At 45.0% G+C, this 27,551-nt stretch overlaps 1 protein-coding gene across 1 annotated transcript in view; it reads left to right on the top strand.

The window, feature by feature from the left end:
* Positions 1-27,551, top strand: part of ankh (ANKH inorganic pyrophosphate transport regulator) — a 111,571-nt gene that overhangs the window by 21,905 nt on the left and 62,115 nt on the right. The window lies entirely within an intron of this gene.

Genomic DNA, 27,551 nt, shown 5'->3' with positions numbered 1-27,551 from the left:
CCTTCGATTTTCCAGCATCTGTAGTTCCTTCTTAAACATCATATTTCGCTTGGGTAGTTTACACCCCAGCGACTTGAACATCGGCCTCCAGTTTCCTTGCTTTCTTCCTACTTCCCCTCCCATTCCCAGCTCTCCCACACCCTACTGCCTCCGTCTCTTCCTTTCTTTTTCGCGCGCCCCGACATCAGTCTGAAGAAGGGTCTCGACCGATACGTCGCCTATTCCTTTGCTCCATAGATGCTGCCTCACCTGCTGAGTTTCTCCAGCTTTTTTGTCTACCACCCGTTCACACAAGTTCGGTTATCCCACTTTCCTCACCCACTCCCTACACATTGGGGGCAATTTTACAGACAAGTTAACCTACAAAGCAAATGCGTCTTTGGGATGTGGGAGGAAACCCACACGATTGCAGGGAGAATGTGCAAATTCAACACAGACAGTGCCCAAGGACAGGATCGAACACAGATCTCTGGCGTGTGAGGCAGCAAGTCTACCAGCTGTGCCGCTATATTTTGTTTTCCAACACACAAAAAATAATACGTTGATAACTTTGGTTACTAAAAAAAAGAAACTATCTATTTTCAGTCTTAAATCTCTAAGTCACGCTATGTCCCCCTTTACAACCACTGTATGTTTTAATTCAGTTCAAGACTATGGGGCAGTACCAGGCACGTGCCGTGTGTAAGTCAGTTGGCTTTAAAAAAAAATCTTAAACCGCGCATGCGCAGATTGTTCTCTCCGTAAAAATAAAAATAAGTAACAATTCAATTTGACCAAGGCTTCTAAATCTCCTTCATTTTTTAATTACTGAATGGGTGGGGGATGGAGGATGACGGCAGGTGGAGAGATGGTTGGAAAAATGGGACAAGTTGGATCAGTTGTCATCGTATTGAATGACAATACTAATTCAAGGGACCAATTGATGGGAGAGTTCCTTTCACAGCGTGTGGAGAGTCTGTGCCAGGGGTTAAAGATGCGGTGAGGCCAGGAGTGTTGAGAAGGAGGGGGTCGGAGATCATGTCAGTAACTCACTGCTGCCGCAGTGCTCCGGGCACGGACAGCAGAACTGGCCGCCACTTCCTAGGAGGGAAACAGCTCGGGTGACTGCGAGCGGCCGCCGGGACCCGACAGCAGAACCGGCCGCCACTTCAGCGCCTTCTGTCTGAACACCTCTCACCTGCTGCTCGCCGCTCATGTCAGCCGCTTCCCGCAAACCCTAAAATTCCCACAGCCGAGTAGCCTCAATTGGTCCCTCGATCGCGCAGTCGGAATTTAAGGATTTGTGGGAAGCGGCTGACATGAGTTGAGGCCGGCGAGCGGCAGGAGAGGGATTTTCAGACGGAGTGCACTGCCAGAGGTGAGCGGAGACCAGCAGAAGGGGCTGTCTGGTCCCGGCAGCCACTCGCAGCCACCCGAGCTAATTCACTCACCGGCCACAATGCGGTGGCTCCGTGCCCGGAGCGTCACAAGTGGGTTACTGGCCCCGATCCCCTCCTTCACAACGCTCATGCCCTCCCCGCAACTTTATCCCGAGCCAGACTCCTCAAACGCTGTGAAAGGAGCTCTCCCCCCACCCCGGGAAATACGGTATTTAAAAACATAAAGCACCAAGAAATGTATTTACCACGTTATTGGTACACGAACTCCATTCTTCTCTCTTTGTTTCCTAAGATACTCTTAATATAATGACAATCCATATTTGAAAAACCCGCCAAGAAACTTGCGCTGCGCATGCGCAGTACTACAAAGGCAGAATTTCACTGCCTTCAACCCCACTTGTCAATGACGGCTTGAAGCAGCGCTGACGGCACGTGGGCTGTACAGACCTTCGTGTGTTACAAGTGCTGCGGATGAAAGGTCCCATAATTCTCCCGTGCCTTTACGGTTTATATTTAATAAATACCAGTTCATAATTTTAGTCAGGGTAGGCAGTGCCCACCTTGCCCACCCTGACGGCACGTGCCTGTGCAGTACATTGGCCATAAAGTTGCTGCCTAAAAGTGCCAGAGACCCGGAATTGATCCTGAATATAGGTGCTGTCTGTATGGAGTTAACTCCTTTTCCCTTCGATCGCACAGGTTTTCTCTGGATGCTCGTTTCCTTCCACATTCCAAAAGTGTGCAGGAACCTTTTTCAGACCCAACCCAAAACGTAATATTTTCCTTTTGTCCGGAGATTCTGTCTGATCTGTTGAGATGCTCCAGCTTTTTGTGTCTATCTTCATTTTAAACCAGCATCGCCAGTTCCTTCCCACACACACACGATACTGTACGATAGAACTGTATTAATCCCAGGAGGGATGATCTGGTGGTTGTGCGCATGTGCAGGGGGAGGATCTGCTGGCCGTGGCAGTGCGCATATGCATGGGGAGGATGTGCAGGCTGTGGCAGTGTGCAAGACGGCCGACCATGCCGGCGGATGAGGAGCGGCCAGAGAGCGGAGGCCTGGCACAGATGGCAGGCAGAGACGGAGCGTGACAGAGAGAGAGAGAGATGGGTGGCCTGCTCAGAGTTGAACGGTAGGTGTCCCGGGTGCTCTGAGAGTGGTGCCCGTGCGCTGGCAGCGCAGCCGCCAACCTAGCCCCGTAGCCTCGGAAAGCGCCGGGGCCGCGGCTGCGTGTCAGACGCCCGCCAAATACGAGGGAAATCCCATCCCTGTGCCCAAAAATCCGGGATCATCCCAATCCTGCACCGCAACCACCGGACTGCAACCGTCTTCCGTCCCTATTCATTAACCCCGCCCACACACAGGCAATTTTATCCCAATCACAGGAATTTGCATTACCTAATTCAGGGATTCTTCCCGAACTACTTGATTTTTTTTTTTGCTTGCCAAGCCGAGCAAATTGACACGGCTTTTAGGTTGCCCGGCGGGACTTTAGGTTGCCATTGGCAACCATTAATTTCGAGCCCTGGTTGTGGATGTTGCCCAGTCCATCACACGGACCAGACCATTGACTCCCATTTATACTTCACGCTGCCAACATAATCAAAGATGTCTTAACCCGGTTATTCCTTCTCCCCGCTTTGTCTGACAGAGAATACAGAAACTAGAAAGTGCATACCTTCAGATTTGGGAAAAGATTTTTAAACCTCACTAAACTTTCACAATAGACTACCGATCGGAAGGAAACGGTGCACTCACAGCACAGGAGAACGGTGAATGAGCTGGTGAAAAATCGTAGCGCTTTTGCGTACCGTTTTTGCGCACCGTTTTTGTGCAAATAGAAAAACCGCGCAAACTTGAAGAGCACAAGATCAGAGTTTTAGCAATGTATAGATGTATTAACTATAGTAGTTAGTTGGAGTGACCACATCACCAACGCCCTGCTCTATGGGGAGAATCCACTTCTGACCGAGAAGATTAGGTTGAGAAGGATGCGACTCGCTGGTCACTGCCACCGCCGCCCAGAAATGCCAGCAAACAAGGTTGTGCTGTGGGAACCTACCCATGGAAGACGTGACCCGGGTCGGCCAATCAAGACTATGCTGAAGACGTTCATGGAAGAAGCGTGTGTAGAGACAAAAGAGGAGTTTGCCAGCTGCATGGAGGACAGAGATGTGTGGTGCGTCCGTCACCATGCCCGTCGGAAACCAGCACCACTGCGTCACGAATGTTGTCAGCGATAATGAATGAATGAATATAGTAGTGTCAATCCATAGGTGCCAGTCACTTACCAGACCTCAATGTCAAGAGGATTAGGTATCTGAGCACAATCCTGCGCTTATTCAACATTTCTGAGCAGACGAATCCAGTTCACAATTGAAAGGCCTAGTTTATCAGCAATCCAACATTGATGATGGCACCCTGACAATCTAGCTAACTTGGCACTGGCTGAAACTGGGATAAATAAGGCTTTTGCCAGTTGTACAAGTGATTTTGCTCTATTGCATGCATTGAACTTCAAATACAGAACATTCTTGTGCTTCAACATTATAGGAATAAAAATTGTTTATATTTTATGGAGAAACATAATTTTCATTCATTTTTGTGCCACTGTGCTCATTAGACTGGATATTTTCCTATTTGACATCTGACAATTTCCATGCCAGTCACGCACAAGATGATGACATTTCCTGTGCATCACTCCTCCTGAGGTAAAGCAAAGTAAAAGCAAACAAAAGTGACCACTTTAGATAGTTCAGAGACGACTAGATCTTCATGCTGCAATACTAAATTGGGCTTCCAGCAAGGCAAGACCCTTTTTATACTTCTGCCATCGCGACACCTCATTCCACGATGCCATTGGTGACTCTCCCAACTATTTACTTGAAGCTTGGTTGTTAGTTTCCAACTGTTTTGATTGTTCTCCATTTCCCAGCCCCCTCTATTCTTTTTAGTGGCTTCCACTGTTTATTTTCCCCATCTCATTAAACTTCTTGAATGAGCACTTGAAAATCCATAATTGTATGGCTGTAAACCTAGAGTGGAGAAACCACTAGGGGCGCCGTATGATGGCAGCCTCTACCTACAGTCTGTCTGTTTTTCCATCTTTTTGTTATTTTTAGTCTGTAAATAATGTTTTGGAGGTTTCTTAGTATTTTTTGTGGGGGAGGGGGGGAGGGTAAGGGGGAAACCATTTCTCAGTCACTTCCTGGCGAGGATGCGACTATTCTCCGAGTCGCGTCCATGCCACCCCACCCCCACCCCCCTCCCCTCGAAGCCAACCAACTGGATTGGCGCGGCCTTTCCTGCCAGTGACCGACCAGAGCTTCAGCGGTGGCGCAGCACTGGATTCATCGCGGAGCGGGCGATGCCTTACCGGGTATCACCGTTTGAAGCTCCAGAGTGTTGGGCCTGCTGCTTCACCATCGTGTAGCTGTGGTTTACGGATTCGGAGGAGGAGGATGACTGAACTTTGGTGCCTTCCCTCACAGTGGGAAACTTTGATTCCGCTGTGTGGGGATGTCTATGTTAAAGTCTATCATGTGCTGTGTTCTTTATTTTATTTGTATGGTTGTACGGAAGGGCTGCCAACTCTCACGCATTGAGCGTGGGAATCACGCATTTCGACAAATTCTCACGTTCTCATGCTGATCACAAATTTCTTACGCTCTCACGAAAATTTAAAAACTCATTAACTGCATGGGCCGCGGGTGTTGGAGAGCCGGGCCTGAGGGAGGGATGGAAGCAGAAGCAGCGGCGGGGACAGATACGGACGGGGAGCTGGGGCTGGTGAGTGTTTACCAGGCTAGCAAGTGTTTGCCGTGCTGGTGAGTCGCTCGCTGCAGCTCCTGCCATGGAGCATTTCGAGAGTCCCGGGGCGTCGGAAGCGTTGCGCCGCAGCCGTGAGAGTCTCTGTGTCTAATTCGCCCTGGTGACCGGCATGGATCAGACTGCGGATCAGTGCATCCTGGAGGATAACCAGGGGCAAGCGGTGGAAGATAGTGGACTTCAAATGGGGGTGGTTGGAGAAAGTATCCTGCTTGCCTGCTAGATTTTCACGTACTGTAACTGCAGGAAAAAATGTTCCCGATATTGGGGGAGTTCAGAACCAGGGGTCACAGTTTAAGAATAAAGGGTAGGACAGTTAGGACTGCGATGAGGACAAACTTTCTTCATCGCAGAGAGTTGTGAATCTGTGGAATTCTCTGCCACAGAAGGCAGTGGATGCCGATTCACTGGATTTTTTCAAGAGAGAGTTAGATTTAGCTCTTGGGGCTTGTGAAATCAGGGGATATGGAGAAAAAACAGGAAAGGGGTATTGATTTTAGATAAACAGCCATGATCATATTGAATGGCAGTGCTGGCTCGACGGGCCAATGGCCTATTCCTGCACCTATTTTCTATGTTTCTATGCTTGAGTACATGGCAATAAAACTCGACCACTTGATTTTGAAGCATTCATGCATGGTGGAGGTATAATGTAGTCATAGAGTGATACCCGCCAACATGTCCCAGCTACACTACCTGCTATTAGTCCATATCCCCCTAAACCTGCACGAGGGCCTCACCTGTGTCATATCCTCGCCTGGATCTGAATGTAATAAACACACTTCAAGGACACGGAACATAAATGCTTTGGTTTATTCATCTGCCATTCCTTTACATCCTGGCAACATGTGCCCTCTGACCTTTCTGACTCATAGGTAGATGTGATACATTTAAATACAATGTCAGTTACCATGACAACCTGTATCCTGGACAAATCAACCACTTGATTGGCGTTCATTCTATCAGACATCTGAAACATTTAGTCCCTCCACTCCCACAAGGTGTACCATCTACAAGATGCACCCAGCAAAACCTTCTGCAGCAGCACTTTTCAAGCCCACAACCTCTACTGTGTAGAAGTACCTAGGCTGCAGCAGTACAAGAAGATCATCTTCTGCAAGTCCTTCTCTCAGTCATGCACTATTGTAAATGTTACCATTCTTTCATCATGTCTAGTCATGAATCCACTAGCTAACGAGTACATTGTCAGATTACTCAAAAAATAACATGCAGCATGAAGAAGGCAGTTCCCCATCAACTTGCCAAGAATAACAAGGGATGGGCAACACAATGTATGCTGGCCTTGCCAGTGACACTCCCATGCATTAGATACCAACACTTTCCTTGCCAATGATGTCGGGCTAACTAGCTTATAGTTCTTAATCTTTGCTTTCTTCCTTGTGCCCACTGCTCCCCCTCATCTTTCTTTCTTACTCTTTCTACTTGCCCCTTCACAGAAAGTTGGGGGAGATCTAAACCATTGCTCACAATTCATAATCAGTGATGGATCATCCAAATTTGGTGCTGATCTATGAGATAAATTCCAATTTGTCTGCCATTGACATTGTTGGATTCCACGAAGAGCACTTGGGAAAACGCTGGCGAGGCCAGCATTCAACACGGGCATCCCATATTCACATACAATTAAGCAAAAAATTTGTGTGTTTGATTTTTATGTATGGATACTCTGCAGAAGTCATTTGTATACCTCCAGTTATTCAGCAGGTAACACTAGAGTCCAGGCTATCAATTTCAGAGGATATTTTGGTCCTATTCGTTGTCAACACTGTTCACCCATGCTAAACACTTTGAATTTCTTCACTTGATTTTAAATATACCTGCATGCTAACCCTTTGAGTTTCATGCACTGGGACCCCAAGATTAAAAAAAAAAAAATTCCTATGCTTTTCATTACTTAATAGATTTGCTCTCCAAAGTTACTCGGTACTTTTACTTGGTGTTAATGCCAATTGCTATGATCTTGTTGAATGATGGAGTAGACTCAAGTAAGTGGCCAGCCTACTCCTCCTCCTCTTTGTCTTTCTCATGTTCTTATGCAATGTTCAATAAATGCAGACGAAAGTTAGCACATGTTCAGTTTTTGGTGGGGCCTCTCATGTAATTGACACTGCATCATGGGTGAGTTGGGGTAATAAGTTCATTCTGCGAAGGACATCAGCAAGCTGATTGGATTTTTATGGGTGATTGCCTGATTTAGTTAATTCAGTGTCTCAGCGTGCCTTGATGAAATGTATTGACTGTAGAAAGAGGTCTTAATCAAATAATTTATTTTGCTGTGGTTGGTATAAAGTTGTTTGTATCATTGAAGTTCATCCTGATAAAGTGTAGAGCATTCCACAACACTCCTGATTTTGCACCTAACCCTAACTGCCCCACCCCTCTCCATTCTTTGAGATTCTACCACTGTCTGATGCACAAAGTGGTCAATTTACTGTACTTACCAACCATGTCTTTTGGGAGAGAAATAGAGCTTTTGGAGGAAAATTCCATGAAATGCCCGAGATTAGAATTGAACCTGGGTTTCTATTTGCTGTGAGCCAGCAGCTCCACTTGCTGCTTGGACTGTTCCGCCCAAGATTTTATTCCACCTGGGTGCAAAGAACCTGATTAAGGTGGATTTTCTTTATTTTATCAACCTCTATTGAGCCTCACACTCCCTCAGCCACCACCCTTCAGTCACACCTTTGCTTCACCCTTTCAACAATCATAAATAAGTTTGACTTTTGCTCAATGATTCCCTGCACATCCATCCACTGGTCTTTCGATTAGCCCCTTTTACTTGAATAACATGCACCACCTGCAGCTCCAAGACAAATGATCACAGGCTTTGGTGCTCAGCACCTTTGGACCTTTCTCCCCACTGCTCACATACCTGCTAGTGTTCCCAAACCTCACTGATTTCTTCTGAAGGAAAGGCTTTCCTTTTACAAATTCGGTAGCACCTGACGCTTTGAGCTTTAAATGCTATTGCATTTTCAAATGGATGTTTGCCTGTAACATAGTGATTGTTGAATGTGCCCCTATTGCCGTGCTAGGGCATTATTGTGTAAATGCATTGCCCAAGATACTTGATTTCTCAGTCATCATTACAGGTGTTATCACGTTGCATAATGCACTCATTACACACATTATAGTGAAAGAATCTTAGATAATTCTATATTTTAGTATTTGAGCAAGTGAGAGGACCACAATGAATGTTTGGGTAATCAGTTCCCTTCGCACTTGAATTGGAGTATAATAAAAGGCATGAAGTAGGTAAACTATGAAATGAATTGCAAGTGTAGCACAATTTATATTTTCCTGCTACTATTAAGCATCACCTTTGTTGTAACTGATAACCTAATAAATGATTTAGAGTGATTTAGCTAACTTACAGTGCCCTCCATAATGTTTGGGACAAAGCTGCATGGTTTATTTATTTGCCTCTGTACTCCACAATTTGAGATTTGTAATAGAAAAAATCACATGTGGTTAAAGTATACATTGTCAGATTTTATTAAAGGGTATTTTTATACATTTTGGTTTCACCATGTAGAAATTACAGCTGTGTTTATACAGAGTCCCCTCATTTCAGGGCACCATAATGTTTGGGACACATGGTTTCACAGACGTTTGTAATTGCTCAGGTGTGCTTAATTGCCTCCTTAATGCAGGTATAAGAGAGTTCTCAGCACCTAGTCTTTCCCCCAGTCTTTCCATCACCTTTGGACATTTTTATTGTTGTTTATTAACATGAGGACCAAAGTTGTGCCAATGAAAGTCAAAGAAGCCATTATGAGACTGAGAAACAAGAATAAAACTGTAGAGGCATCAGCCAAACCTTAGGCTTACTAAAATCAACTGCTTGGAACATCATTAAGAAGAGAGAGAGAGCATCGGTGAGCTTACTAATCACAAAGAGACTGGCAGGCCAAGGAAGTCCTCCACAGCTGATGACAGAAGAATTCTCTCTATAATAAAGAAAATTCCCCAAACACCTGTCAGACAGATCAGAAACACTCTTCAGGAGTCAGGTGTAGATTTGTCAATGACCACTGTTAGCAGAAGACTTCATGAATCGAAATACAGAGGCTACACTGGAAGATGCAAATCATTGGTTAGCTGCAAAAATAGGATGGTCAGGTTACAGTTTGCCAAGAATTACTTAAAAGAGCAACCACAGTTCTGGAAAAAGATCTTGTGGACAGATGAGACGAAGATTAATTTATATCAGAGTGATGGCAAGGGCAAAGTATGGAGGGGAGAAGGAACTGCCCAAGATCCAAAGCATCCACCTCTTCTGTGAAACACGGTGGTGGGTGTGGTATGGCCTGGGCATGTATGACTGCTGAAGGTACTGGCTCACTTATCTTCATTGATGATACAACTGCTGATGGTAGTAGCATAATGAATTCTGAAGTGTATAGACACATCCTATCTGCTCAAGTTCAAACAAATGCCTCAAAGCTCATGGGTCAGCTGTTCATTCGACAGGAATACAATGATCCCAAACATACTGCTAAAGCAACAAAGGAGTTTTTCAAAGCTAAAAAATGGGTCAATCACCCAATCTGAACCCAATTGAGCATGCCTTTTATATGCTGAAGTGAAAACTGAAGGGGATTAGCCCCCAACAAGCATAAGCTAAAGATGGCTACAATGCAGGCCTGGCAGAGCATCACCAGAGAAGACACCCAGCAACTGGTGATGTCCATGAATCGCAGACTTCAAGCAGTCATTGCATGCAAAGGATATGCAACAAAATACTAAACATGACTGCTTTCATTTACATGACATTGCTGTGTCACAAACATTATGGTGCCCTGAAATGGGGGGACCATGTATAAACACTGCTGTAATTTCTACATAGTGAAGCCAAAATGTATAAGAATATCCTTTAATAAGATCTGACAATGTGCACTTTAACCACATGTATATTTTTTCTATTACAAATCTCAAATTGTGGAGTGCAGAGGCAAATAAATAAATGATGGTTCTTTGTCCCAAACATTATGTAGGGCACTGTATCTTAGCTTCACATTACAGATCAACATTGAATTTTAGCCCGGAAAGGAACACAAAGCAGTCACACACTAAATAATATAATTTTTCCATTTAACTCTGAATATTATAGAACTTTGAGGATATATTTGATCACCTGTAACAACAACTACCACCAAATTAATTTTTAATTTGTTTCTGATCCTGGAAAAAACCTTGCCCTCTTTTCATTTCTTTTTAAATTCTCAGTTGTTTATGCTTTGGCCTTCCATTCATTTCCCACTTCTGTTTAACCAAACCTTCTTTCACTCTCTTGCCCTCTTATCAGAATAGTACTTTATTTGCCAAGTATGTTTAGCAACATCTCGGACTAGAAGGGCCGAGATGGCCTGTTTCCGTGCTGTAGTTGTTATATGGTTATATTCTGATTGCAGTTAGATGGGATTAGGGGAGAATAAGTGTTCTACTTGGACTAGAAGGGCCGAGATGGCCTGTTTCCGTGCTGTAATTGTTATATGGTTAATTGTTATATGGTTGTATGGTTAACATACGAGGAATTTCATTTGCCAAGTCAGTCATACAAATAAAAAGCAACAGAACACCCAAAACACATTTTAACATGAACATCCACCACAGTGACTCCTACACATGGAAGGCAAAATAAAGTTCAAGTCCCTTTCCCTTTGTTCTCCCGCGGTCAGGGGCCTCGAGCCCTCCGTTGACGGGACAATCTTGACTCCCGTAGTTGGCGGCGTTTGGGCCCTCCGCATCGAGGTGATCAGCTCCCACATCGGGGTGGATGTCAGCTCCCTCGTGCCGGGCGATCGAACCTCGTGTCGGGGCTGGTCGAGTCGGGGCTGGTCGAACCTTCTGCGTCGTTGGAGCTTCCCGACTCGGCCTCTCCCGAGAATGCGATCTCCTGATGGTAAGTCTGCAGGCCGCGGGTTGGAGCGATCCCAGGCAAGACACTTGACAAATAAAGCACTATCATCCATTCCGCAAAATGTCTCCCACCTTCATGATCGTCCTCTATCCCTCACTTCCAGTAACGCTTGAGTACTTCATTTTTTGTCACTGTTATTGATAATGCCTGCTACCAATCGCCAAGGCTAAATTTCCGTGACATTTCCTATCATCTTAATCTTAACCCTTAATCTTTCTCTAATTTCTCTCGGCCTCACCCGAAAATATTCTTGTCACAAAGATCCTCCTCCCACACTCTTGACTCTACTTGTGGTAAACTGCTGTCCACCTTCGTGGTCCTCACAAGCTGATTTTGTTCCCTCAGTCAAGATTGCCCTTTCATTCAATCTGATGTAATTAACTTTGTCCTTGAAATAAAAATTCACTGTTGACCAGATTGAACTTGTAAACAGCGACCATATTTTTAGTCTCCCTTTCCTCTTCAAAGTCTGTGGTGGTTTTGCTTCCCAAGTCTGTGCATAGTTTGCTGCAATTCTATATTTAAATCCCTCCACTCAGGTTTCTGCTTCTGCCGCAATACAAAAATGGCTCTCCTTTCCTCCCTCATTTCGCTTCCATAATTTGTCACACTGCTTCTCCAATACTCAGACATTTCCTCCCAACTAAATATTAGAAAGGCCAGGTGTGGTTTTACTTCCCTCTGTGAACTTGATTCCTGAGCTTCATTTTTGTACTTTCGAGATACAGTGCGCAAACATGCCCGCTGAGGCCGCGCTGACCAGCGATCACCCCGTACACTAACACTATCCTACACACTAGGGACAATTTATAATTTACCAAAGCCTATTAACCTACTAACCAGTACATTTTGGAGTGTGGGAGGAAACCCGGGCACCCGGAGAAAACCTATGCGGTTACTGGGAGAATGTACAAACTCCATACAGACAGCATCCATAGTCAGGATCAAACCCGGCTCTCTAGCGCTGTAAGGCAGCATCTGTACCGCTATGCCACTGCGCTGCTATTCACTCCATCCCTTCTCTGACATTTCAAATGCTGATCCACGTGAATTATAATATCGGTGACATATTTGATCTCAAAAAGAACGAGTTAGAGAGTCAGGATGTCTTGTTGCAACTTAATTAAACATTGAGGCCACATTTGGAGTATTGTGTGCAATTCTTGTCACCTCATTACAGGAAGGATGTGGAGGCTTTGGAGGGGATATAGAAGAGGGGATATAGTGAGACCACACCTGGAGTATTGTGTGCAGTTTTGGTCCCCTCATTTGAGGAAGGATATTCTTGCTATTGAGGGAGTGCAGCGTAGGTTTACAAGGTTAATTCCCGGGGTGGCGGGACTGTCATATGCTGAGAGAATGGAGCAGCTGGGCTTATACACTCTGGAGTTTAGAAGGATGAGAGGTGTTCTCATTGAAACATATAAGATTGTTAAGGGCTTGGACACACTAGAGGCAGGAAACATGTTCCAAATGTTGGGGGAGTCCAGAACCAGGTGCCACAGTTTAAGAATAAGGAGTAAGCCATTTAGAACGGAGATGAGGAAACACTTTTTCTCACACACAGTGGTGAGTCTGTGGAATTCTCTGCCTCAGAGGGCGATGGAGGCAGGTTCTTTGGATGCTTTTAAGAGAGAGCTAGATCGGGATCTTAAAAATAGTGGAGTCAGGGGATATGGGGAGAAGGGAGGAACGGGGTACTGATTGGGGATGATCAGCCATGATCACATTGAATGGTGGTGCTGGCTCGAAGGGCCAAATGGACTACTGCACCTATTGTCTATTGTTTACAAGAATACAGCATAGCTAAGTGTGTGGTCATACGCTTTGGGAATAGGAATACTAATTATTATTGGTAATTTTCCTTTACCAATACTAAAGGTGTATTTTAGTACACCTAAAAGTGCAGATTATTTTCTAAATGGGGAGAGGATTCAGCAATCAGAGGTGCAAAGGGACTTGGGAATGCTGGTGCAGGATTCTCGAAAGGTTAATTTGCAAGTTAAATCGGTAGTACGGAATGTTAGCATTTAATTTGAAAGGACTGGAATATAAAAACAGGGATGTAATGCTGAGCATTTATAAGACACTGGTGAGTGTATTTGGAGCATTGTGAGCAGATTTGGGCACTGCATCTGAGGAAGGATGTGCTGGCATTGGAGAGGGTCCAGAGGAGGTTTATGAGAATGATCTCCTGAATGATTGGGTTAATGTATGATGAGCATTTGAAGGCACTGGCCTGTGCTTGCTGGAGTTTAGTAGGATGAGGGGGGGACCACATTGAAACTTACTGAATAGTGAAAGGCATGGAGTGGATGTGAAGAGGATGTTTCCCCTGGTGGGTGAGTCTAGGACCAGAGGGCACAGGCTCAGGATAAAATGATGTACCTTTAGAAAGGAGATAAGAAGGAATTTCTTTAGTCAGACAGTGGAATTCATTGCCCCAGATGGCCCCAGATTGGGTGTTTTTAAATCCGATATTGACAAATTCTTGATTAGTAAGGGTGTCAAACTTTATGTGGAGAAAGCAGGAGAATGGGGTTAGCGAAAGATAGATCAGCCATGATTAAATAGTGGAGTAGACTAGATTGGCCAAATTACCTAATTCTGCTCCTATGATTTTTGAACTTATGAATACATCCCTCACCTCTATCCGCCTGTCTCCTGCCTGTTTATCTAACTCCACGTCTCTTCCAGCTTTCTCCCCAACTATAATCGGTCTGAAGAAGGGCCCTGACCTAAAATGGCACCTACCCATGTTCTGCAATGATGTTGCCTGCCTGCTGAATTTCTCCAACACTTTTGTGCTTTTTTTAAAGAAAAATTAGCTCTGTGTAGGAAGGAACTGCGGATACTGGTTTAAACTGAATATCCTGGAGACGTCTGAAGAAGGGTCTCAACCCAAAACGTCACCCATTCCCTCTCTCCAGAGATGCTGCCTGTCCCGCTGAGTTATTCCAGCATTTTGTGTCTAAGCTGTAAGGAGAGGTTGGACAAACTTGAACTGTTTACTTTGTAGTGTTAGAAATTGAAGGGAAACCTCCAAGAAGTACATAAATTAATGAGAGGCATAGATACCTGGTCATCTTTGCCCTGGGGTGGAAATGTCAAAGACTAAAGGGCTTAGCTTTAATGTCAGAGGGAGAAACTTTAAAGAGAATGTGCATGGCGAGTTTTATACAGAATAGTGGGTGCTTGGATTGTGCAGCCAGGGTTGGTGGTGGAAACAGATGTGACAGTGACATTTGCTTGGCTTTTACAGGGCTCTCACTTAACTTTTATTCTCTGTTGCCAGCCGGGCAACCTTGGCAGCTTTTTAGGTTGCCAAATGACACTTTAGGTGGTCATTTAAGACGGCTTGCATGACGCGTGCAATAATGTGCTCGGACGAAGTGAGTAGTTACCAGTCGGAATTATGCTCAATGAAGCATTCACATACTATTTCTGCTTCAAATAAAGTCACAAACTAAACATATTCACCAATCAAGACATGATATATCCCACAATGACATGCTGCAAATTTATAATACAGTATCTCAACTCTTTTTATACATTGCAATTAATGCAATTTCTATTAGTTCTTTCCACTTCCAAACTAAAATGTGGTTGGATTATTCGGTGTATGATCAACCTGTGTCAATAAATCCTGGACCTTGATAACATATATGCTTAACTATGCACACTACAGATTGATGCAAGATTGATGTTTTCTGTGAAGGACCGAAAATTATCATGACATGGCCATAGCATGGGTCGTTATTGCTATTGGTACATAAACACTCTCGCTTCCCACATAATTTATCCACAACAAAATATACAGGTTGCAAGGACATTTCTAAAGGCATTTTATGACAATAGCTGTTAAAATCGACTATACCCATCTGACAGGTTAAAAAGTACACAAACTGACAAGAGATGGCCAAAGGACATAATTGCAGAAAATGTTCTTTTGGTAATATGGTTAAAGGTGTCAAAACGCCACATTACCGGACATTCAGATCAGATGTACGTGTTGTGAACAGCAATGAAGATACCCAGTTTGTATGTACCAGATTTAAAAAAAATTATTGATAAACGCTGTTTCCATCATTCCCACTTCAGAATTAACGTTAAAATTTCAACTGAAATATCTCCTGACCAAACTTGTGATGTATATGACCGACTGTAGAAGTAAAACCTGGATAAATCCAATGTATAGTTGTGAATGTTGCTCATTAAATAACTACAGTACTGATACTCCATATTAAGTGCATTGATTTGCCGTTAAAATGAATTCTGTAATAATGTGTCAACGGTAACAGTGACAATCGAACACTGCGGTTTTAATGTTTCACGTGTTCACAATTTAATTAATCCATCTTTATGGACTAAAACAAATAATAACATTGGGAATTAAAACACAATTGATTGACTATGTTTGATAATAGAATGCAATGTTCGCTCTGCAGCCATTTCCAGCACAATAGGGTCAAGAGGGGTGTGTGCGTGAATCAGTGCGGGATGGATAGATGGTTTGGGGGGGAGGGGGGGGGGGGGTAGTTGAGAAGGCAATCGGTGCGGAATGGAAGGATTGAGGCAGGTGAATTAGTACGTGTTGGTTGGAGTATGTAACGTTTGAGACCACGTAAGGCCCTGTTGTGACAAGCACAAGCAGAAGGAAAACACGTCCGACATCTTGTAAGTATGATTTATTCTGCCCCACCCACGGACACTTCTCCAAGGTCACCTGCTCTCGATCACGAGGCACAGCCCTTTATATTAAAGGGGCACTGGCATTTACATATACATCACATCTCCCCCTTTACTTTAATTACAATTCTCCCCCTTCCCTTAAATTACCTTACATCCCCCCCTTCAACTTGAACCTTAATGAATTTAATGTGGATAAAGTACCACAAATAACACAGTGCTCGTCATACTACAAAACTATTAAAAAATTGCCCAACAATTTTACATAACAAGTCGAGTTGGGGGTTTTGACAATCGCCCACTTCTCGTGCAAGTCGTCTTTCCAACTCGTTCTGTGTCGTATTTCTGTTGTGTGCGAGTGTGGCTTGGCTCGCTTTGAGCCGATTCCCCCACCACAGACCCTTGTGATGCGGCCTGTGATAGTTCGCTTGAGTTTTGGAGACTGGCTCCTTCTGGGTGAGGGTTTCCTCCTTGTGGGAGAGTGTTCGCACTTGTCTGCTGCGTGTTGCCAGGGCATGGCTCAGCTGCTTCGTGCGCAGGTCGTATGTCCTTCCTGTTCCTGCGGAACTCTGTACCGCTCGGTGTAGAGATGACGTAGCTCCGAGGGGACAGGTTTTCTCTTGCAATACGGCCACGTTGCCACTCAGTTGGTTTGGCATGAAACCATACCTGCTGTTGTTGTTCCAGGCGCGGCAGCGGCTCGACGCTTGCCTTCTCATTGAAGTATGCTGCCTGTTTTTCTTGTCGGATGGCCAGTTGTGGTCCCATGGGAGGGACATGATGAGGCAGTAAGAGTGATAGAGGCGATGGCAATTTGCTTCTTAACAGTCTACTGTTCAGTAACTGTGAGGGGGCATAGCCGCCTGTCCCATCAAGGGGGGTGTTGCGGTATTCGAGGATGGCGTACATCGGGTCACGGCCTCTGCGTTTGGCTTTCCTCATGATACCTTTTATAGTTTGCACACAGCGCTCTATCTGCCCGTTGCTCTGTGGATATATGGGACTTGAGGTGACATGGGAAAATTCCCAGTCATCCTGGAACCTATGAAACTCAGCACAGACAAATTGTCTCGTGTTGTCAGTCATCACCAAGTCAGGAATGCCATTCCGGGCAAACATGCCCTTCATCTCGCGTATCACCGAATGTGACGTCATGTCTGTCAGTTGCGCTATTTCTGGGTACTTGGAGTAATAGTCCACTACAAGCAAATGGTCAACTACCTCCAGATGGAAGATGTCTGCGCCGACCTTAGACCAAGGTCTGCTGGGGATGAAGTGTGATTGGAGCGGCTCGCTTGCATGTGCTTTCCTAGTCGCCTGGCATATCGAGCAATTTCCCACAGTGTCCTCAATCTGTGCGTTCATTCCTGGCCACGCAAATAAATTGCGGGCTCATTGTTTAAGTTTCACTACTCCCAGATGTGATTCATGTAGCGCGTTCAGCATCTGCCTCCGCATGCTTTGGGGGACTATGATTCGGTTTTCCCTCAAGACTAATCCATGAACTTCAACCAGCTCGTCATGGTATGTATGACACCGAGTCAAGTCCGAGGGCAGATCACGCCTGTTACTAGGCCAACCCTTCCTTATATACTCGCACAACAGTGTTAGGGTTCGATCTTTTTTTGTTTCAGCTTTGAACTGCGCAAGGCGCTCGTCTGACATGTGTAGGATGGTTTCTACAGCATGTATCACGTTCGGCAGTGCGGTGTACTCTTCCGCAGGTGTGTTTTCACTGGGCAGCCAGCTCAGGGCATCGGGGACAAACATTTCCCGTCCCGGCTTCCACTGTATTTCCAGGTCGTACCGTAGCAGGTGCATTCGCATGCGTTGGAGTCTGGGGCTTAATTTGTGTAGTGGCTTGGCGAGCAAGCCTACTAATGGCTTGTGGTCAGTAAGGATTACTGTGCGCTGACCAACAATGAAGTCATGAAACTTTCTGCATGCATACAGTGTGGAGCACAGCTCCTTCTCTATAGTTGCATAGTTGCTCCCGGCTGCGTTCACACATCGTGATGCGTATGCAACAGGTCTCTCGTCTTGCATCAGGACCGCTCCAAATCCGCTGTTGGAAGCATCTGTGGCAATTGACACGGGCGCGTTCACATCGTACAGTTTGAGTATGGGTGGTGAAGTGAGAAGACATTTCAGCTTGTCTACAGCATGTCTGTGCTTCTGCTCAAAATGCCACGCTATTCCCTTTTCTGTTAGCTGTCTAAGTGGGGCGGTGATCTCTGAGAGGTTCGGAATAAACTCAGCCACGTATGTCACCATCCCCAAGAACGTTTACACTTCAGCCTTGTTTGTCGGGTATGGCATTTGTAGCATGCTGCTGACACGAGATGGGCTTGGTGACACGCCTGCTTGCGAGATGACGTGTCCCACATATTCAATCTCATTTGAGCGCATTACCGACTTTCGGGGATTGAGCTTTAGGCCGGATTCTTTCACCCGTTTGAGTAGGGCTTTCACCCTTGCGTCATGTTGTGCTGCGTTCACACCCCAAACGAGAATGTCGTCGACAACTATCTCCACCCCTTGTAAATCGCCAAACTCTTCCTGCATCGCCCACTGCCAAATCTCACTTGCGGATGAGATTCCAAATGGAAGCACGAGGTATCGGTATCTCCCAAAGGGAGTATTAAATGTGGTCAGACGCGAGCTGTCATCGCTCAGTGGGAACTGCCAGTACCCACTTGTAGCCTCAAATTTTGAGAACCATTCTGCCTTCGGCATGCGGGCTGCAATGTTCTCGAACGTCGGAATTGGGAAATGCTCCCTACGAATGGCCGCATTGAGGTCACGTGGGTCAAGGCATATGCGAACTTCACCATTAGGTTTGCTGACCACAGTCATTGAATTCACCCAATCTGTCGGTTCACTCACGGGCTTTATGACTCCCAAGCTTTCCATGCGCTCTAATTCGGCTTTGACCTTATCCCTGATCTTATAGGGGATAGTGCGTGGCGGGTTTTGCTTAGGTTGCACGTTCTCTTGCAGCGCTATGTTGTACTCGTGTCTTTTTAGCCTTCCCAGCCCTTGGAAAATCTCACGGTTTTCCTCAATGATCCTTGCAGTGTATGATGGGCTCGCACTCACGCTATCAGCCGCCTCCTTTCGCACAAGAAGCCCTAACTTTTCACACGTTAGTTTCCCAAATATGGGTTTCACATTCCCCCTCACTATTTGAAAGACAACCCTGTGTTCTTTCTTACCTACTTTGACGTTCCCCTTTGCCTGCCCCACGGGCTTCATTGTATGTCCAGAATAGGACCTCAGTGTCACGTTCGTCTTCAGTAAGTCAAGACCAGTCTTTCTGAACAAGTGCTCTGGCAGGATGTCCACTTGAGCTCCAGAGTCAAGTTTGAACTCAATGTTCACATTGTTGATGTTGCACATCTGACCCAATCACAGCATCAGTCACGGCGTCAATGTAGAAGACATCAACCTCGTCGTCCACTGGCTCAGGCAGCGGTGAGGCGTTCATCTGGAACTCGACGTTGCGGACGTCACGGCTCCAGTCCCCGGCCTTTTGTCTGATTTACCGGTCATGTTGTCGGGGACGTGGGCGGCTGTTGGGCGCTCTATTTACCGGGCAGTCGGGGGATCTGGAAAGATGTCCAATCTCTCCGCAGGTGTGACATCTCATGTACTGAGCAGGGCAGTAGTTGTCTTTATGCCCGCGGGTGCATGACCGGCAGACGGTATCCTTACCAGAATCACGGATTTCTGTCTGGTTGTCTGGGTCGCGAATCCCTGCCTCGGCCCCAAGGCTGACTGGCGTTGTCCCGTTTCACATAATCAACTGTCTCTTCGGTGTCGATGGCGGTTGGGGCAATCTGCTTGGTCTGTTCGGCTGCTGCTTCAGCTATCAGACACATGTCACTGCATTTTTCCAGTATTAAATCATCGCATTGTAGTAGTTTTTCCCGGAGCGGCTGGCTGGTGATGCCGCAGACAATTCTGTCTCATAGCAATGAGTCATGGATAATGCCAAACTCACAATCTTTAGCTAAAGACTTCACTGCAGTCAGGTAGCAGGAGAAGGTCTCCCCTCGCCGCTGATTACGTGTATTAAAGACATATCTTGAGACAGTTAAGTTCTTTTTTGGTTCACAGTATGTCTGAAACTTATCCTTCAGGGGTTGTATTTTGTCAGTTTCCTCCTGGGTAAACTCAAAGGTCTCATAAATCTCCTGAGCTGCCGGCCCGGCTACGAGGAGGAATGTTGCACAGCGAATATTATCTGGTTTATTTGTTAGTTCTGTTGCCGCCTCGTACAGCTGGAATGCCCTTATCCAGTCCTTATAATTCTTGGCCACGTTTCCTTGCACGGAGAGTGGTCCCGGTGGCTTGAGTCCTGCCATTCTTTTCTTTAGTTTTTTTTAAACTTTGACACCATGTAATGTTTGAGACCACGTAAGGCCCTGTTGTGACTAGCACAAGCAGAAGGAAAACACGTCCGACATCTTGTAAGTATGATTTATTCTGCCCCACCCACGGACACTTCTCCAAGGTCACCTGCTCTCGATCACGAGGCACAGCCCTTTATATTAAAGGGGCACTGGCATTTACATATACATCACATCTCCCCCTTTACTTTAATTACAATTCTCCCCCTTCCCTTAAATCACCTTACACCCCCCCCCCTTCAACGTTGGTCAAAGTTAATAACTTGAACCTTAATGAATTTAATGTGGATAAAGTACCACAAATAACACAGTGCTCGTCATACTACAAAACTATAAAACAAATTCCCCATACAGTATTGATCGGAGTGTCTGTGCAGGATGAATGGGAGATCACTACAGGAAAAGAGAGAGAGAGAGAGAGAGAGCGAGAGCGCCCCCCGTCCATCGCCAAGTGCCGCCGCCAAAGGGGGAGGCGGTTGGGATCTCCTCGCCACCGCCTCCCCTCCGCGAGCCAACAGCAAGGTGCGGGGCCTATAGTTATAGGAACTTTGGTGCAGCTGCTTCAGACGGCGAAAGGAAGCCTCCCCCTCCTTCCCTCCTTCCGGCCTCGGCGTGCGGGAGGGTTTGTTTTGAAAGCGCCGTTAGCAGATTTGCAAGCAGCGGCCGCTATCAGGGCAGGCGGGGTGCGGGCGGAGGAGGAGATGGAGCCGCTGTCGCGGGCGCTGCTGCTGCTGTGCGGGGCCCGTCATTCGCTGCGACCCTTCATCACCACGCAACCTAGTATCTTTGCCCCGCAATACAGCCGTCGCCAACACGAAACGTCACGTTCCTTTTCTCCAGAGATGCTGCCTGACCCGCGGAGTTACCCCAGTTTTTTGTGTCTATCTTCGGTATAAACCAGTATCTGCAGTGCCAAGCCGGGCAAAATGACTCGGCGTTTAGGTTGCCCTGCGGCACTTTGGGTGGTCAATGGGACCCGGGCAACCGCTAATTTAGGTAGATGGAAATGCAGGGAGGCAAAGGAGATCGACTTAACTTGCCATCATTTTCAGCATAGGTATTGACAGTCAAAGGGCCTATTCCATTGCTGTACTGTTCTATGTTGTAAATCCTATCCTGGCCAGTGACACCCATATCCTGAAAAATGAATACGTTAAAAAATAACCTGTCACCTGCTCACGTAACGTTACTCTGCCTGGCCTCAGGTCATCCACTGCTGAACTCCTTTCTTACGCATTTGTCATCCTTGCATTTGACCATTCCAGTTCAGCTGGCTGACCTCTTATTTTCCAAATGAGGACAACCCAAACTCTGCTGTGTACATCTTAATTTACATGTCTCATTCAAGCATTGCTCCTAACCCTGCTGACCTTTTGCTCCTGATCTAATGCGTAAATTTTAAGATTTAAAAAAACTTTTTTTACAAATTAATATATATTCAGTGATAGGGGCTGGGAAAGGTGTTGATGAAATAGAGAGAAAAAGGTTTACGAGGAAATGAAAGAGAAAATGAGACTGATGGCCTGCATTGAAAGTCTTACATCGGATGGCGTCACTGTAGTGGCTGCCCCGCCAGCAGCTCGACAGTCCTTTCGCCTTTTTTGTTATTTTTAGTGCGTCTAAATGTATGTTTTAATGTTGCTCAGTATGTCTTGTGTGGGGGATGCTGGGGGGGGGGAAATAGGGGGAAACCGTTTCTCAGTCACTTACCCGGACGGAGATGCGTCTTTTCTCCATGTCGCATCTTCGCACCCCTCGCGGCCTACCAACTCTATCACTTCTTTTTCTTGCGTATGGCGTGCACAGCCTAAAGTTATAGGTCAACTTGTTCTATTTGATCTTGTTTGTGCACGTCGGGTTGATTGAATTAGTCGAAACAGGGTGGGCCACGTGAAGGTTGCAATCTCCCACCCCGCTCTATCACTGTCGGAAATACTTTCAACTCCCTTGATTCTAAACTCTCAAATTGCTTCCCTGACACTGTGTTTGTGTATCTCTACTCCATCCTTGAATATACTTCCTGATATCTTTCTCTGTAACCCGGCCTTTGGACTTCTGCCATAATACTATCTTGCATCGCTAAATATAAAGTTGTATTTGATTTATTTTCTATGAAGTGCCTGGGACTGTTAACTACATTGAGATGCTAATTAAATGCAAGGACCAATTAAATAATTGATATTTGAGATTACAGCGATGTATGGAATTAACCTGTTGCGATCGATGTACATTTTGTGCAGAAAGTGGAAATCAAGAATTTTGTTCGGTCAATTTTTAATAAGTTATATCAGTTTTTTTTAAGATATTTTATTTTAGAAGTCATTGCTAAAATAAATATTCCAAGCGTTTGTAATTAAGGCATATCAGGAGGTGATTAAATAGTGGCCAAGGCCACTGACCTGCAGTTTTTATGGAATAGGCAAAAAGTCTAAAATTTTGCAAAAAGTATCAAACTTAAAGTAGCAAAACTTATAATTTGACTTTTTAGTTAACATAATCACTCCCACAATGGAGGAATGGTGCGAATCACATCACATTGGCTACTTATGAGAACTAGAGATAGTCAAGGTGAGTCCATATAGCTCTTTAAGCCTGCTGTACCATTTAGAAAGACAACTGATCTCCATATATCCTTGTGTTTAAGAAAGAACTGCAGATGCTGGAAAAGGAATAAGCGATGTTCCTTTGCCTATTCCTTCACTCCATAGATGCTGCTTTACCCACTGAGTTTCTCCAGCATTTTTGTCTACCTTCCATGTATCCTCTATCCCTTCATTCCTTTTGTGTCCAAAAATCCATCCATCTCAATTTTGAAATAATCTCAGTGGCCTTCAGGGGTACAAAGTCCAAATATTTACAATTATTTTAGTGCAGAAATTTTAACAGTCTGGGGGTCGGTCCACAGTGTGGGAGTAGGATGGGGAAGTAAAGCTTCAGGCAAGTGGAAGCTCGGGATTACTCCTACAGGCTAAAAGCAGGTGCTCTGCAGTGATCACCCAGTCTGCATTTGGTTTCTCCAGTGTAGAGATGATTACATTGTGAACACTGAATGCAGTACATTAGGTTAGAAGTGCACGTGAATCACTGCTCGACTTGGAAAGTAAGTTTCGGTTCCTTGATGGTCGAAAGGGAATAGGGGAAAGGACAGATGTTGCATCTTCTCTGGAGTGATCCCTTGTAATCCTGAAAGGATGGGTAGGTGTCAAGGAAATTGACGGAGGAAAATTAAAGGAAAAACGGAGTCTTCGAGGTTAGCTTCAAGAGGCTTTATTGCAGGATATCATGGAGAGATGGTGACAGTTAAACTGCTTTCCCTGTCTTTGCAGCAGAATTAGCCAACAGTTATACAGTGCAGTAAACAACTTTTTTTTGTTAGATACAACTATACGAAAATATACTTCGTCCTTGGTAATATGTTTTCCTGTTATTACTATCTACCACATGGGTATTAATTATTTAATTGATCATAATATACTTTTTGTTTATGTTAATCTTATTCAACAACAGATGGTTAATACGTCAAACATAATACAAGGGCATCTTGACATTTTTATCTCATCTTTCAAAAAGACCGTGTCATTGCCTCCCTCTCCGAGCCAGTCATAAGCCCCCATTTACTGCAACGTTTCTGCACTACTAGAGGTAGGGGGTGCAGGTGATCTACCCAGCTATTGCTGTTGTGTTTTTGATCACAATAGTTACCGACATTACATTAACTATTGTGATCCAGCATTCAGTAACTTTCCACTGAGAAACAGGCTTCCTTATCTATGTCCTAATTTGTTTTGCTTTATTCACCATGCTACACATTCCAAAACAAAGAATTATGCGTCTGAAACTTGTTTTGGCAAATTCCCATGATCTTCTTCTACACCTGGTCAACGAGAGATGCCCCTTCATTACCTTGTTTAATTCCAATCAGAATTAAATAATTTAAGATTTTATTTTTTTCTTCTAAGGTCGGTGAATAAGTGTCTGCTGGTGGAATCTTTTTGATGCTGTCAGATAATGTGATGGATGATTCCTGGAAAGGAGAGGCTAGTGGGGTGGAAATGAGGATCCAGGGAACTCTATTCGTCCTCTGTCCAGAGGGAGAATGGATAAGAACAGAGGGATGGGAAATGGATGAGTAGCTATCACATGCTTTATCCACAATGGTAGGGGGAAGCCACAGTTAATCAAGAGGGAAGCTGTGCAGAATGTTTTGTCATCTGAGCTAATGCGATAAAGACAGAGGAAGTGGGAGAACAGAATGGAGTCTGAACTTTGAAACAATCGTTTGTGGTCGAGATTGACATGTGATGCATTTTGTAATGGAATAGCTTTTCAGCTGTGGATTCCGTGTGAATGTTGCAGTATTGCCAATGAAAAGAGTAATACAGTAAATCATTGTTAGTTTGAATCTCTTTGTAACATATTTTGGTTATAATGGACGGACTTACCAACCTTCACCGCAGGCCGGACTGCCGATGCTGACCCACATGCCTCCCCAGCTGCTTCCAGGCTGGACTTACTGCCTCCCCCATCAGCTCGTACATCTTATTCGGCCGCCTCCTGGCGCCGCCATCGTCAACCCTTACCTACACTCCGGCTGCCCACGTGCTACAGACAATGACTCCGCCAATTGTCGCCTCTCCCCGGCTGCCAGCAGGCCAGGACTGTCAATTCCCCTCGATTCCAGGCCCAGTTACAGGCCAAGTGTCTGAAGAAGGGTCTTGAACAGAAATGTCACCTGTCCATGTTTTACCAGTGATGCTACCTGAATTACTCCAGCACTTTGTGTCCCATTGTGCATTACCAGCAGAGGGTATTCTTTGTTCCTACTACTTATACAATGATACCCTATTACTCAGTAAGCCCTTGTTACAGTGGATAATCAACAATAACAGACACCATTTCAACACCCCCCCCCCCTCCCCCCCACAATAGTCTGTTATAGCAAGGGCTCACTGTGTAGTGGAGATCTGGGAAGGCTGAGTTTAGCCATTTCAGGATCATCCAGCTTGAATGAGTATACTGCAGACATCGCTGATTTCATCAGCAAATGCGATGATGATTACGTTTTAACAAAAACATTTGAGGCATGTCTTTTGTAGAGACCTTGGACGATCAACAAAATTTGCTCTCTATTGAAGACCAGATCCAACGTTTTTTAGAAGTATGATCCCGCATTGTACAAGAAGCCAAAGGTATCGGGTGCCAAGAGAACTTCTGAAACCAATTTAGTCAATTGGATGGCAGGTGACTGGCAGGGCCTGAATATAAACAATGCAGTTTGTTTAAGAAGGAACTGCAGATGCTGGAAAATCAAAGGTAGACAAAAATGTTGGAGAAACTCAGGGGTGAGGCAGCATCTATGGAGCGAAGGAAATAGGCAACGTTTCGGGCCGAACCCCTTCTTCAGAAGGGTCTGAAGAAGAGTTTCGGCCCGAAACGTTGCCTATTTCCTTCGCTCCATAGATGCTGCCTCATCCGCTGAGTTTCTCCAGCATTTTTGTCTACCTATAGACAATGCATCTTTCCTGGATGAGCTTAATGCCTTTTACGTTCTTTTTGAGTAGGCAAGCAAAGGTCCACTCAGGTGTAAATCCCTGACGCCTGCTACCTCGGTCGCATACATCTTGGTGGCAGACGTTAGATCTGCTTTCACAAGGGTTTTTGCATGGGTTTTCTCCGAGATCTTCGGTTTCCTCCCACACTCCGAAGACGTACAGGTTTGTAGGTTAATTGGCTTGGTATAATGTTAAAAAAATGTCCCCAGTGGGTGTAGGATCATGTTAATGTGAGGGGATTGCTGGTCGGCGCAGATCCGGTGAGCTGAAGGGCCTGTTTCCACGCTGTATCTCTTTTTTTTTTTTTTTAAAGGTAAATTATTGGGAAGCACTGACCAGATGGAGTCACTGGCAGGTTCTGAAATCATATACCAATCTGGCCACAGTATTCACCAATGTCTTCAAACTCTCACTTCAACAGTCTACTGTTCACATCTGCTTCAAGGAAACCTCCATCATTCAGCTCCAAGAAAAATAAAATGACCTACCTCAATGACTTCAGTCTAGTAGCTCCAAAATTAACCATAATGAAGTACTTTGAAATATCGGTAAAGCTCATTTGCTCCAGTCTTTGGGAATTCTTGACCCCATGCAATTCATGTACGAAATAAATGGGTCTATGGAGGATGACATCTCTCGAGCTACATTTAGCCCTGTATTACCTTAATAAGAACATCAATCTCAGGAAGCTATTCATTGATTACAGATCAGCCATCAACATCATAACACCGAATAAGCTCATCACTAAACTTCAGGTCCTTTGTCTTGGGTCTCCATGTACAACTAGCTTAGAGTTAAGGGCCTGTCCCACGGCGGGACCGGCCCTTTAGGTCGCGTTTGCCGCATGGAGTCACATGCTCGTGGGACAGTCCCTTAAGAGTCATACAGATTTGGGAACCACCAGAATTCCACTCTACAATAATGGAGCGCACAAAGAAAAAACATTAAACACCGAATCTTTAGAAATGGATCTTTTAAACAAAACATCTGTTACCTCATGTGATTGGAAAATGTATACCTTGCTGAGGCAGCAATTTCTGAACAAATACATTCACTGTGGATTTGTGTAAAATTTTAGTGCTTCGAATTTAGTTGTTACAGACAGAAGAACAAACTGGGTTTATCCCAGGTTGGCAAGCCATCACCTCTGGGCTGCTGCAGAGATCTGTGCCCGGGCCCCCATTGCCATAATCTGCATCAATGAATTGGTTTTGGGTCCAAATGTAACACTTTGAATTATACCAATGCCACCAAACTAGGTGGTAATGTGCATAGTAATGATAGTGACGTGCCATGGGGTTGTGGAGAAGTTTAGTGAGTGGCCATCAACATGGAAGAGTGAGTACAGTGTAGAAAAATATGAGCTTATCCATTTCATTTTCAAAAATGCAAAAATGCTGAATATTTTTTAATAGGCGAGAGAATGGGAACTTTTGATGTTCGTGGACACAAGTAGCATTCAAGTGCAGCTGGCAATTAGAAATGTAAATGGTATTTTGGTAATTATTAGTTGAGGATTTAAGTACAACTGAATAGGGACTTGAACCACATCTATTGTGTTGTGTGCAATTTTGGTATCCTTTCCTGAGGAAGGTGCACATGTTAGAGAGGACATGTGGTTAAAATTCGCCAGACTGGTTCCAGAGATGGCAGGTCAGCCATACAATGAGAGGAATAAAGAGGGTGGCCCTCTATTCTCCAGAGTTTGGAGTTTCCCTAGTTGTAAAGTGTAGAAATGGT

Source organism: Amblyraja radiata, chromosome 2 (assembly GCF_010909765.2).
Source record: "Amblyraja radiata isolate CabotCenter1 chromosome 2, sAmbRad1.1.pri, whole genome shotgun sequence".
Lineage (NCBI taxonomy): Eukaryota > Metazoa > Chordata > Chondrichthyes > Rajiformes > Rajidae > Amblyraja > Amblyraja radiata.
The sequence above is the reverse complement of the archived record's forward strand: the minus strand, read 5'-3'. Positions and strand labels throughout refer to the sequence as shown.